Source organism: Nerophis ophidion, linkage group LG23 (assembly GCF_033978795.1).
Source record: "Nerophis ophidion isolate RoL-2023_Sa linkage group LG23, RoL_Noph_v1.0, whole genome shotgun sequence".
Taxonomy (NCBI): domain Eukaryota; kingdom Metazoa; phylum Chordata; class Actinopteri; order Syngnathiformes; family Syngnathidae; genus Nerophis; species Nerophis ophidion.
In genome coordinates this window covers 21983463-21997072 of record NC_084633.1, presented here as the reverse complement: position 1 = coordinate 21997072, position 13610 = coordinate 21983463, and the positions used below count along the sequence as shown (strand labels likewise).

Genomic DNA, 13610 nt, shown 5'->3' with positions numbered 1-13610 from the left:
GTGTGATGGTATGGGGGTGTATTAGTGAACAAGACATGACTAACTTACACATGTGTGATGGTATGGGGGTGTATTAGTGCCCAAGGCATGGGTAACTTACACATGTGTGATGGTATGGGGGTGTATTAGTGCCCAAGGCATGGGTAACTTACACATGTGTGATGGTATGGGGGTGTATTAGTGAACAAGGCATGGGTAACTTACACATGTGTGATGGTATGGGGGTGTATTAGTGAACAAGACATGGGTAACTTACACATGTGTGATGGTATGGGGGTGCATTAGTGCCCAAGGCATGGGTAACTTACACATGTGTGATGGTATGGGGGTGTATTAGTGCCCAAGGCATGGGTAACTTACACATGTGTGATGGTATGGGGGTGTATTAGTGCCCAAGGCATGGGTAACTTACACATGTGTGATGGTATGGGGGTGCATTAGTGCCCAAGGCATGGGTAACTTACACATGTGTGATGGTATGGGGGTGTATTAGTGCCCAAGGCATGGGTAACTTACACATGTGTGATGGTATGGGGGTGTATTAGTGCCCAAGGCATGGGTAACTTACACATGTGTGATGGTATGGGGGTGTATTAGTGAACAAGACATGGGTAACTTACACATGTGTGATGGTATGGGGGTGTATTAGTGCCCAAGACATGGGTAACTTACACATGTGTGATGGTATGGGGGTGTATTAGTGCCCAAGACATGGGTAACTTACACATGTGTGATGGTATGGGGGTGTATTAGTGCCCAAGACATGGGTAACTTACACATGTGTGATGGTATGGGGGTGTATTAGTGAACAAGACATGACTAACTTACACATGTGTGATGGTATGGGGGTGTATTAGTGCCCAAGGCATGGGTAACTTACACATGTGTGATGGTATGGGGGTGTATTAGTGCCCAAGGCATGGGTAACTTACACATGTGTGATGGTATGGGGGTGTATTAGTGCCCAAGGCATGGGTAACTTACACATGTGTGATGGTATGGGGGTGTATTAGTGCCCAAGGCATGGGTAACTTACACATGTGTGATGGTATGGGGGTGTATTAGTGCCCAAGGCATGGGTAACTTACACATGTGTGATGGTATGGGGGTGTAATTAGTGCCCAAGGCATGGGTAACTTACACATGTGTGATGGTATGGGGGTGTATTAGTGCCCAAGGCATGGGTAACTTACACATGTGTGATGGTATGGGGGTGTATTAGTGAACAAGACATGGGTAACTTACACATGTGTGATGGTATGGGGGTGTATTAGTGCCCAAGGCATGGGTAACTTACACATGTGTGATGGTATGGGGGTGTATTAGTGAACAAGACATGGGTAACTTACACATGTGTGATGGTATGGGGGTGTATTAGTGAACAAGACATGGGTAACTTACACATGTGTGATGGTATGGGGGTGTATTAGTGAACAAGACATGGGTAACTTACACATGTGTGATGGTATGGGGGTGTATTAGTGAACAAGACATGGGTAACTTACACATGTGTGATGGCATGGGGGTGTATTAGTGAACAAGGCATGGGTAACTTACACATGTGTGATGGTATGGGGGTGTATTAGTGAACAAGACATGGGTAACTTACACATGTGTGATGGTATGGGGGTGTATTAGTGAACAAGACATGGGTAACTTACACATGTGTGATGGCATGGGGGTGTATTAGTGAACAAGGCATGGGTAACTTACACATGTGTGATGGTATGGGGTGTATTAGTGAACAAGACATGGGTAACTTACACATCTGTGATGGTATGGGGGTGTATTAGTGAACAAGACATGGGTAACTTACACATGTGTGATGGTATGGGGGTGTATTAGTGCCCAAGACATGGGTAACTTACACATGTGTGATGGTATGGGGGTGTATTAGTGCCCAAGACATGGGTAACTTACACATGTGTGATGGTATGGGGGTGTATTAGTGAACAAGACATGACTAACTTACACATGTGTGATGGTATGGGGGTGTATTAGTGCCCAAGGCATGGGTAACTTACACATGTGTGATGGTATGGTGGTGTATTAGTGAACAAGACATGGGTAACTTACACATGTGTGATGTGTATGGGGGTGTATTAGTGAACAAGACATGGGTAACTTACACATGTGTGATGGTATGGGGGTGTATTAGTGCCCAAGGCATGGGTAACTTACACATGTGTGATGGTATGGGGGTGTATTAGTGCCCAAGGCATGGGTAACTTACACATGTGTGATGGTATGGGGGTGTATTAGTGAACAAGACATGGGTAACTTACACATGTGTGATGGTATGGGGGTGTATTAGTGCCCAAGGCATGGGTAACTTACACATGTGTGATGGTATGGGGGTGTATTATAGTGCCCAAGACATGGGTAACTTACACATGTGTGATGGTATGGGGGTGTATTAGTGCCCAAGGCATGGGTAACTTACACATGTGTGATGGTATGGGGGTGTATTAGTGAACAAGGCATGGGTAACTTACACATGTGTGATGGTATGGGGGTGTATTAGTGAACAAGACATGGGTAACTTACACATGTGTGATGGTATGGGGGTGTATTAGTGCCCAAGGCATGGGTAACTTACACATCTGTGAAGGCACCATTAATGCTGAAAGGTACATACAGGTTTTGGAACAACATATGTTGTCATCGAAGCGCCATCTTTTTCATGGACGCCCCTGCTTATTTCAGCAAGACAATGCCAAGCCACATTCAGCACGTGTTACAACAGCGTGGCTTCGTAAAAAAATAGTGCAGGTACTTTCCCGGCCCGCGTGCAGTCCAGTCGAGGGTGATGGATGGTGATGTCGACAGGCTGACTACCTTGCAACTGTGGCTTAAATAATACTGTGGTGATTAGTGAAAACAGCTGTGTGACATGGGGGACGAGGTGAAAACTAATTGGTTGGCATGGTAACAAGGCAAACAAGGAAGTGTGAAAAGAGGAAACAATGGAGTCTTAAGCAAAACAGATCATAACCAAACAAAAGATGATCACAAGACATGACAATTACCTCCAAATTCTTCAGGACAAACTAAAATCCTCAGCCCGGAGGTTGGGTCTTGGGTGCAGTTGGGTGTTGCAACAGGACAATGACCCAAACACACCTCAAAAGTGGTAAAGGAATGGCTAAATCAGGCTAGAATGAATGTTTTAGAATGGCCTTCCCAAAGTCCGGACTTAAACGTGTGGACAATGCTGAAGAAACAAGTCCATGTCAGAAAACCTTTTATGATCCGCTGCCCGGATCATATTATGATTTAGATTTTTGAGTCTTTTTGTGTTTTCTGTTGGTTTGGGACTCCTTCTGTTCCTGTTTGTGCACCTCTCAGTTGGTTTCCATAGTTACGCATGATTTTCACCTGCCGCCTGCTCCGGACGTGCACCTGTTTTGTGATTACTGTCATTATTTAAGCCTGCCTTCTCCAGTCAGTCATTCTTGCTTCCTAGTTTGTTTTTATACAGTAAGTCAGTGGTCCCCAACCTTTTTTGTATCCGCGGACCGGTCGACGCTTAATAATTTGTCCGCGGCCCGGGTGTGTGTGTGTGTGGGGGGTAGGGGGGGGGGTGTCTTTTTTTTCTTTCTTCTTTGTCATGAAAAAGGGAGGTTTTTGTGGTTGGTGCACTAATTGTAAGTGTATATTGTGTTTTTTATGTTGATTTAATAAATAAAAAAAATTTATAAAAAATTCTTCTGCGGCCCGGTACCAATCGGGCCACGGCCCAATGGTTGGGGACCACTGCAACAAGTGACGACTTCTGTTTTGCTGCTCGCTACCTGCTAGCTTCCACGCTAGGTTATTTGTTTTCTAGCTCCCATGCTAGCTCTTTTGGTTTTGTCTAAGTCTGTTTTATTGCTTAAATAAATAATTTCCTACCTGCACGCTGTGTCCGAAGTACGTCTGCATCCCTGGGAGAACGAAACTCGCATCATCATGCGCCCGGGTGGTTACAAAACCAACATATTTAGCTGAAGTGGTCAAAAATGGAAGCAGAAGCTTGTGGATGACTACCAAAAGTGCCTTATTGCAGTAAAACTTGCCAAGGGACATGTAAGCAAATATTAACATTGCTGTATGTATACTTTTAGGCATGGTGTTCCTGGGATTAAAGGTCTCACCTTTTCTCCTCCAAACATATTCTGGGTATTGTGGCCAAACATCTCCATTTTGGTTTCATCTGACATCACATTAACAAAGATAAGACCTTCTGTGGTCAGATGAAACCAAAATGGAGATGTTTGGCCACAATACCCAGAATATGTTTGGAGGAGAAAAGGTGAGGTCTTTAAAGCCAGACGTACTGGAAACTCCAGACAGCCATGACATGATGTCCTTTACAGCTTTTGATCAGGACTGTATGTCAATCATCCATCCATCCATCTTCTTCAACCATAAGTCTACATTTGTGTGCATTCAGGTCGAGATTTAAGACCTCAACAGCTTGTTCTTTAGCGGAGTAAAAGCTTACCGATGCGTACGTGGAGGATTGTGGTTAAGTGCGTCCAGATGCTGGGAACGATACGGACTTTATCTGCCATGCAGCGCGGGAAGAAGTGAGGGGGATCTCATTCTCTCAGAGGAACTTAGACAGAAAAATGGAAGGAGGGGAGAGAGTGAAATGTGAAAGCAGACAATTGCTATTCGCAGTTGGCACTAACCCTTACCCTAACTCTATCCTCCTGATATCCCTTTATGGAGGATGCCTGTGCGTGACTTAGTTTAGAACTGGTGCACAGACAGTCACCACACCATCCTTGCAGACCCGGGTCATGCTCCAGCGGCATGGAGTTCAAGATGACTGGGGACCCTTTTCTGCTGCAGCCTTCTTCCGCCATCGCAGCCGTTGTGGTAGTTCTTAAATCTACCGTCTTCCGCCTGTTGAGGTCTTCACCGTATCCCTGGCTAGGGGGCAGTCAGGTACTAGGCCTTTGCCGAGGGCCACCTGGGGTAACAGTAGTAAAGGGCTTAACCTCCAAGTGCCCCAAGACCCCATAGAGGAGCCTCCACTTTAACCTCATGCCCAGGACACATTGGGCGCACCGGACTATAAGGCGCTCTGTCGATCTTTGAGGAAATAAAAGTATTTTAAGTGCGCCTTATAGTCCGAAAAATAGGGTACCGTATTTCCTTGAATTGCCGCCGGGTATATAGTACGCGCCTGCCTAGAATTACTGCCGGGTCAAACTCGTTTTGTAAAATAATTAGCGCATGCTTAGCATTACCGCCGGCTCAGGATTAACGCCGGGTCAAACTCCTTTCGCCAAATATTATTTTTATTAGCACGTCTAGAATTTCCGCCGGGTCAAACTCGTTTTGCCAAATAATTAGCAAATGCCTAGAATTTCCACCGGGTCAAACTCGTCACGTCACGAGTGACACTTCACCTGTCATCATTTTCAAAATGGAGGAGGCTGATTTCAATCATTTGAAATCGCATAAAGGGAAGAAGATTAAGAGCTATTCAGTAGGATTTAAGGTCCAAGCCAGTGGTCCCCAACCACCGGGCCACAACTCGGTACCGGGCCGTGGCCCGATTGGTACCAGGCCGCAGGAATTTTTTTTATAAATTTTTATAAAAAAAAAATAAATAAAATAGATTTTATTCAATCAATCAATCAATGTTTACTTATATAGCCCTAAATCACTAGTGTCTCAAAGGGCTGCACAAACCACTACGACATCCTCGGTAGGCCCACATAAGGGCAAGGAAAACTCACACCCAGTGGGACGTCGGTGACAATGATGACTATGAGAACCTTGGAGAGGAGGAAAGCAATGGATGTCGAGCGGGTCTAACATGATACTGTGAAAGTTCAATCCATAATGGATCCAACACAGTCGCGAGAGTCCAGTCCAAAGCGGATCCAGTCCAAAGCGGATCCAACACAGCAGCGAGAGTCCCGTTCACAGCGGAGCCAGCAGGAAACCATCCCAAGCGGAGGCGGATCAGCAGCGCAGAGATGTCCCCAGCCGATACACAGGCGAGCAGTACATGGCCACCGGATCGGACCGGACCCCCTCCACAAGGGAGAGTGGGACATAGGAGAAAAAGAAAAGAAACGGCAGATCAACTGGTCTAAAAAGGGAGTCTATTTAAAGGCTAGAGTATCCAAATGAGTTTTAAGGTGAGACTTAAATGCTTCTACTGAGGTGGCATCTCGAACTGTTACCGGGAGGGCATTCCAGAGTACTGGAGCCCGACATGAAAACGCTCTATAGCCCGCAGACTTTTTTTGGGCTTTGGGAATCACTAATAAGCCGGAGTCCTTTGAAGGCAGATTTCTTGCCGGGACATACGGTACAATACAATCGGCAAGATAGGCTGGAGCTAGACCGTGTAGTATTTTATACGTAAGTAGTAAAACCTTAAAGTCACATCTTAAGTGCACAGGAAGCCAGTGCAGGTGAGCCAGTATAGGTATATATGTATGTATATATGTATATAAAGGTATATACAGTATAGGTATATATATATGTATATATGTATATAAAGGTATATACAGTATAGGTATATATGTATGTATATATGTATATAAAGGTATATACAGTATAGGTATATATGTATGTATATATGTATATAAAGGTATATACAGTATAGGTATATATGTATGTATATATGTATATAAAGGTATATACAGTATAGGTATATCCATCCATCCATTTTCTACCGCTTATTCCCTTTCGGGGTCGCGGGGGGCGCTGGCGCCTATCTCAGCTACAATCGGGCGGAAGGCAGGGTACACCCTGGACAAGTCGCCACCTCATCGCAGGGCCAACACAGATAGACAAACAACATTCACACTCACATTCACACACTAGGGCCAATTTTAGTGTTGCCAATCAACCTATCCCCAGGTGCATGTCTTTGGAAGTGGGAGGAAGCCGGAGTACTCGGAGGGAACCCACGCATTCACGGGGAGAACATGCGTGGCGCAGTGGGGAGAGTGGCCGTGCGCAACCCGAGCATCCCTGGTTCAATTCCCACCTAGAACCAACCTCGTCACGTCCGTTGTGTCCTGAGCAAGACACTTCACCCTTGCTCTTGATGTGTGCTGGTTGGCGCCTTGCATGGCAGCTCCCTCCATCAGTGTGTGAATGTGTGTGTGAATGGGTAAATGTGGAAGTAGTGTCAAAGCGCTTTGAGTACCTTGAAGGTAGAAAAGCGCTATACAAGTACAACCCATTTATCATTTATCAAACTCCACACAGAAAGATCCCGAGCCTATATATGTATATAAAGGTATATACAGTATAGGTATATATGTATGTATATATGTATATAAAGGTATATACAGTATAGGTATATATGTATGTATATATGTATATAAAGGTATATACAGTATAGGTATATATGTATGTATATATGTATATAAAGGTATATACAGTATAGGTATATATGTATGTATATATGTATATAAAGGTATATACAGTACAGGCGTAATATGATCAAACTTTCTTGTTCTTGTCAAAAGTCTAGCAGCCGCATTTTGTACCAACTGTAATCTTTTAATGCTAGACATGGGGAGACCCCAAAATAATACGTTACAGTAGTCGAGGCGAGACGTAACAAACGCATGGATAATGATCTCGGCGTCTTTAGTGGACAGAATGGAGCGAATTTTAGCGATATTACGGAGATGAAAGAAGGCCGTTTTAGTAACGCTTTTAATGTGTGCCTCAAAGGAGAGAGTTGGGTGGAAGATAATACCCAGATTTTTTACAGAGTCACCTTGTTTTATTATTTGGTTGTCAAATGTTAAAGTTGTATTATTAAATAGAGGTCGGTGTCTAGCAGGACCGATAATCAGCATTTCCGTTTTTTTGGCGTTAAGTTGCAAAAAATTAGCGGACATCCATTGTTTAATTTCATTAAGACACGCCTCCAACTGACTACAATCCGGCGTGTTGGTCAGCTTTAGGGGCATGTAGAGTTGGGTGTCATCAGCATAACAGTGAAAGCTAACACCGTATTAGCGTATGATTTACTATTATTATTTTTTTTTTTTATTAAATCAACATAAAAAACACAATATACACTTACAATTAGTGCACCAACCACAAAAACCTCCCTTTTTCATAACAAAAACGTCCCTTTTCCATGACAAATAAAAAATAAAAAATAAATAAATAGTGAGAAGAGTTTTTAAAATAGTTAGCGCATGCTTGCCTTTACCGCCTGCCTTTGGAAGAGGTTTTAAAATAATTATCGCCCCGGCAGCAATTCAAGGACATAAGGTCATCTGTTTTCAGTGAAATAGTTGTAGAACAAATGGCGCCTAAACAAACACCAAACAAGTGGTAGATGTGAAGAAAGGTGGTCCGTCTTTCACTCAATCAGTAATTCTGAATTTCATTTCAAAGTTTGGATTTTGAAGGATCAGCCGGGCGTCCGTGTGCCGTGAATGTACATGCACGGGCCTGCGTTCACATTATCTGGCAAAGTGGGGGACAAACAATCCAACGAGCGTTCGTGATCAACGTCTTTTGTAGAGATGACATGCATCCCAGGTCCTGGGTGGTCTACTTCTTGCACAGATAAGAGCAGCCAGTCTCCCTGGGGTGAAGTCAAAGCAACACAGGGCAGGAGAGGGGGGGTTTGGAGAGAAAAACAACTGAAAAAGAAGAAGAAAAAAAAGGGAGGAGGCAAAGAAAAATGCCAGGGGCCTCTTTAAACTTGGTGTTTTGTTAGGAGCAGCGCAGCAGAGGGGGTCTTCTATTTGTGGCCCCTTGTCAGAAGTCTGGATTAAAGAGATCCTCTAATGACACTGAGGCTGGATGACTTCAGACAGCAACACACACACACACACACACACACACACACACACACACACACACACACAGACACAGACACACACACACACACAATCTTGTATTTGTTACCTTCTTGAGAGCTGATAAAAAAGCCTCCCTCTTTAGGAGCAGCCTTTCTAGATATATAAAGATGTGTATTTACAACATAAATAATATATACATACTATGCTAATATAAAAACGCTTGTTGTGAAAAATGAGTTGGAATTTCACAACAAAACTTGGAATTTTGGTAGTATTATAAGTCGTCATTTTACTCGACGCAAGTCCAAATTTTACAAGAAAAAACGAACATTTGTGCAATATTATGATAAAAGTTGGAATTTTACTCGATACCAGTCGCAGTTTTACAAGAACAGCTTAACATTTTGGCAATTTTTTCAAAAAAGACGTAATTTTACTCGACAAAAGTCACAGTTTTAAAAGAAAAAGTTCAATTTTTGGCAACATTATAATAATAATCAGATTTTTACTTAGTAAAATGATGAAAAACGTCATCATTTTACTCAAAAATGTCAGTTTTACAAGAAGATTAAAATAATTGGCAATATGGTGATAAGTCAGAATTTTATATGACAAATTTCACCATTTTGTATTAAAAAGTACGAATTTTACATTAAAAAAGTAATAATTTTACGAGAAAAAACGAACATTTGTGCAATATTATGATAAAAGTTGGAATTTTACTCGATAACTGTCGCAATTTTACAAGAACATCTTAACATTTTTGGCAATTTTATTAAAAAAGACGTAATTTTACTCGACAAAAGTCACAGTTTTATAAGAAAAAGTTACAATTTTGGCAACATTATAATAATAATCAAAATTTTACTTGGCAAAATGATGACAAATGTCCTCATTTTACTCAAAAAATGTCAGTTTTACAAGAAGATTAAAATAATTGGCAATATGGTGATAAGTCAGAATTTTATATGACAAATTTCTCCATTTTGTATGAAAAAGTACGAATTTTACATTAAAAAAAGTAATGATTTTACGAGAAAATGTTGCAATATTACAGAAACAGAAAGAATATGAGAATTTTGTACGAAAAAAGTCCACACATTGTGAGAAAAAGACTACTTTCAGCTAATTTATGTTAATTAAAAAAAATGAAAAATTCTAGTTATTACAGTTTGTCCCTATACACATATTGTGTGTCTTTTTTTTCCAAATTTTCAATTTCTTCCACACACTTGTTATTTCATATGTTGACCAGAGGGGGAGCACTTTTAAATCCCTCCTTTTTGGGACCCCCCTCATTTTGATGGATGTCACCACAAATGAGACATTCTCTATTAGATGCAATGTTATTGGGAGCATCACTTCTTCACACCTCCTCATGTGGAAGATACTTTTCCTTCTTCACGTCTCAAGAAGGCTAGAAAAACAGTGTGTGGACTGATCTTGTAGTAAATAATAAAGGAGGTGCTAACCTGAAGGAGAGATGGCTGGCCAGAGAGACTCTCTTTGAACTACACTTTTATCAAAAGGACTGCAGCAAAGGTGGAGAAGTGAGGAGGAGGAGGAGGAGGAGGAGGAGGAGGAGGAGGAGGAGGAGGAGGAGAGGTGAAGTCTCCTCAGGTGTCGGAGTGAAGAAACTTCTGCTTTAGGCCCTCTCTTGACTTTCTGCCAGGTTTCGAGTTAGGACGAGAGTCTGCAACCCCCGGCTCTAAAGCCACGTGAGGCTCTTTAGCGCCGCCCTAGTGGCTCCCTGGATCTATCAAAGATGTATGAAAATAGAAAAAGATGAAGAAAAAGTATATATTTTGTTTTGAATATGGTTTCTGTAGGAGGACAACATGACACAAACCTTCCTAATTGTTAGAAGTCCCACTCTTTGTTTTAAACATGATTCTCTGATGAGAGTATTTGGCGAGTGCCGTTTTTTCCAGCTAATTTTGGCGGTCCTTGAACTCACCGCGGTTTGTTTACAACTTTCTTCAAAGATGCCACAGGAAGACATATCTAATGCCACTCATTTGTCTCATTTTGCCCACCACTCGTTTTATGCTGTGCGTGAATGCATAAAGGTGAACTTTGTTGATGTTATTGTGGAATACTAATCAGGTGTACCGTATTTCCTTAAATTGCCGCCGGGGCACTAATTCATTTAAAAGCTCTTCTCACTCTGGCGTTGACCAAAGGCATGCGGTAAAGGTAAGCATGCGCTAATTATTTTAAAACCTCTTTTTACTCCGGCACTTACCAAAGGCATGCGGTAAATTTAGGCCTGTGCTTATAAATTTGAGTGTGATGTAAGGATACCATCATGAAAAGCACATTTAATAAAAAAAACGTTATTATGGTCTTACTTTTACTTATAAATGAAGTCCATGCGCAGCTCCTTCTGATCAAAAGCATCGATAACTTGTTTATAGAAGTCTTCCTTATCTTTCTTCAGTTTTAAAAGTCTCTCTGTCTCGATGGAGATCTTCCTTTATTACCTCCTGCTTCCATTGAAAGTCCAGTTTAGAAAACTGTTTTATTTTAGATATGTAATCCTCCATGTTAAAAGTGCAAGCGAGAGGAAAAAATAAACTTTTGCTGCTTGTTATCACTTCTTCTGCAGCCGAGTAGTTGCAAGAAGGATCACTAGCGCCCTCTACCACCAGGAGGCGGGAGTCATTTAATGACTCATATTTGACACACGCAGCTACGGTATATTAATAAAACATAGCTGCTTACTGTTCTTTTTAGCATATTCAATAGCTTGGACCTTAAATCCTACTGAATAGCTCTTAATCTTCTTCCCTTTATGCGATTTCAAATGATTGAACTCAGCCTCCTCCATTTTGAAAATGATGACAGGTGAAGTGTCACTCGTGACGTGACGAGTTTGACCCGGCGGAAATTCTAGACATGCGCTAATAAAAAATATTATTTTGCGAAACAAGTTTGACCCGGCAGTAATTCTAGGCAGTTACATACTATATACCCGGCGGCAATTCAAGAAAATACAGTATTTGGCATATTAGCCATTCTAAAACCTTCATTCTAGTCTGATTTAGCCATTCCTTTACCACTTTTGAGGTGTGTTTGGGGTCATTGTCCTGTTGCAACACCCAACTGCGCCCAAGACCCAACCTCTGGGCTGATGATTTTAAGTTGTCCTGAAGAATTTGGAGGTAATCCTCCTTTTTCATCGTCCCATTTACTCTCTGTAAAGCAGCAGTTCCATTGGCAGCAAAACAGGCCCACAGCATAATGCTACCATCACCATGCTTGACGGTAGGATTGGTGTTCCTGGGATTGAAGGCCTCACCTTTAATCCTCCAAACATATTGCTGGGTATTGTGGCCAAACAACTCCATTTTCGTTTCCTCTGACCACAGAACTTTCTTCCAGAAGGTCTTATCTTTGTCCTTGTGATGATAGAAAACCAACACATTTAGCTGAACTGCACCAATGTTGTCAAGAGGAGTGGTCAACAATTCCAGCAGAAGCTTGTGGATGACTACCAAAAGCCCCTTTTTGCAGGTAAACTTGCCAAGGGACATGTAAGCAAATATTAACATTGCTGTATGTATATATGGAGATGATGATGATTGGTAATCTGGCACCTGCCCACAGTGCCAAAACCACCAGTAACTGGTGTACTGATCACGGGATTACTGTCCTCGATTGGCCTGACAACTCCCCTGACCTAAACCCCAAACAGAATCTGTGGAGTATTGTGAAGAAGAAGTTGAAAGACACCAGACCCAATAATGCAAAGGAGCTGAAGGGCGCTATTGAAGCATCCTGGGCATCCATAACATCTCAGCAATGCCACTATTGAAGCATCCTGGGCATCCATAACATCTCAGCAATGCCACTATTGAAGCATCCTGGGCATCCATAACATCTCAGCAATGCCACTATTGAAGCATCCTGGGCATCCATAACACCTCAGCAATGCCACTATTGAAGCATCCTGGGCATCCATAACATCTCAGCAATGCCACTATTGAAGCATCCTGGGCATCCATAACACCTCAGCAATGCCACTATTGAAGCATCCTGGGCATCCATAACACCTCAGCAATGCCACTATTGAAGCATCCTGGGCATCCATAACATCTCAGCAATGCCACTATTGAAGCATCCTGGGCATCCATAACACCTCAGCAATGCCACTATTGAAGCATCCTGGGCATCCATAACACCTCAGCAATGCCACTATTGAAGCATCCTGGGCATCCATAACATCTCAGCAATGCCACTATTGAAGCATCCTGGGCATCCATAACACCTCAGCAATGCCACTATTGAAGCATCCTGGGCATCCATAACATCTCAGCAATGCCACTATTGAAGCATCCTGGGCATCCATAACATCTCAGCAATGCCACTATTGAAGCATCCTGGGCATCCATAACACCTCAGCAATGCCACTATTGAAGCATCCTGGGCATCCATAAGACCTCAGCAATGCCACTATTGAAGCATCCTGGGCATCCATAACACCTCAGCAATGCCACTATTGAAGCATCCTGGGCATCCATAACACCTCAGCAATGCCACTATTGAAGCATCCTGGGCATCCATAACATCTCAGCAATGTCACTATTGAAGCATCCTGGGCATCCATAACATCTCAGCAATGCCACTATTGAAGCATCCTGGGCATCCATAACACCTCAGCAATGCCACTATTGAAGCATCCTGGGCATCCATAACATCTCAGCAATGCCACTATTGAAGCATCCTGGGCATCCATAACACCTCAGCAATGCCACAGGCCGATTGCCTCCATGCCACGCCGCATTGAAGCAGTACTCCTTGCAATAGGATTCCCAA

The 13610-nt window shown here is 42.6% G+C and overlaps 1 long non-coding RNA gene across 1 annotated transcript in view; it reads left to right on the top strand.

Moving 5' to 3' along the window:
- The window catches only part of LOC133541472 (uncharacterized), a 37810-nt gene extending 24682 nt beyond the window's left edge, over positions 1 to 13128 (top strand). Inside the window, exons 2-3 of the long non-coding RNA XR_009803886.1 lie at positions 12207 to 12308; positions 12402 to 13128. This is a non-coding gene — a long non-coding RNA (uncharacterized LOC133541472). The remainder of the gene's footprint in view (positions 1 to 12206; positions 12309 to 12401) is intronic.
- The last annotated feature ends 482 nt before the right edge of the window (positions 13129 to 13610 follow it).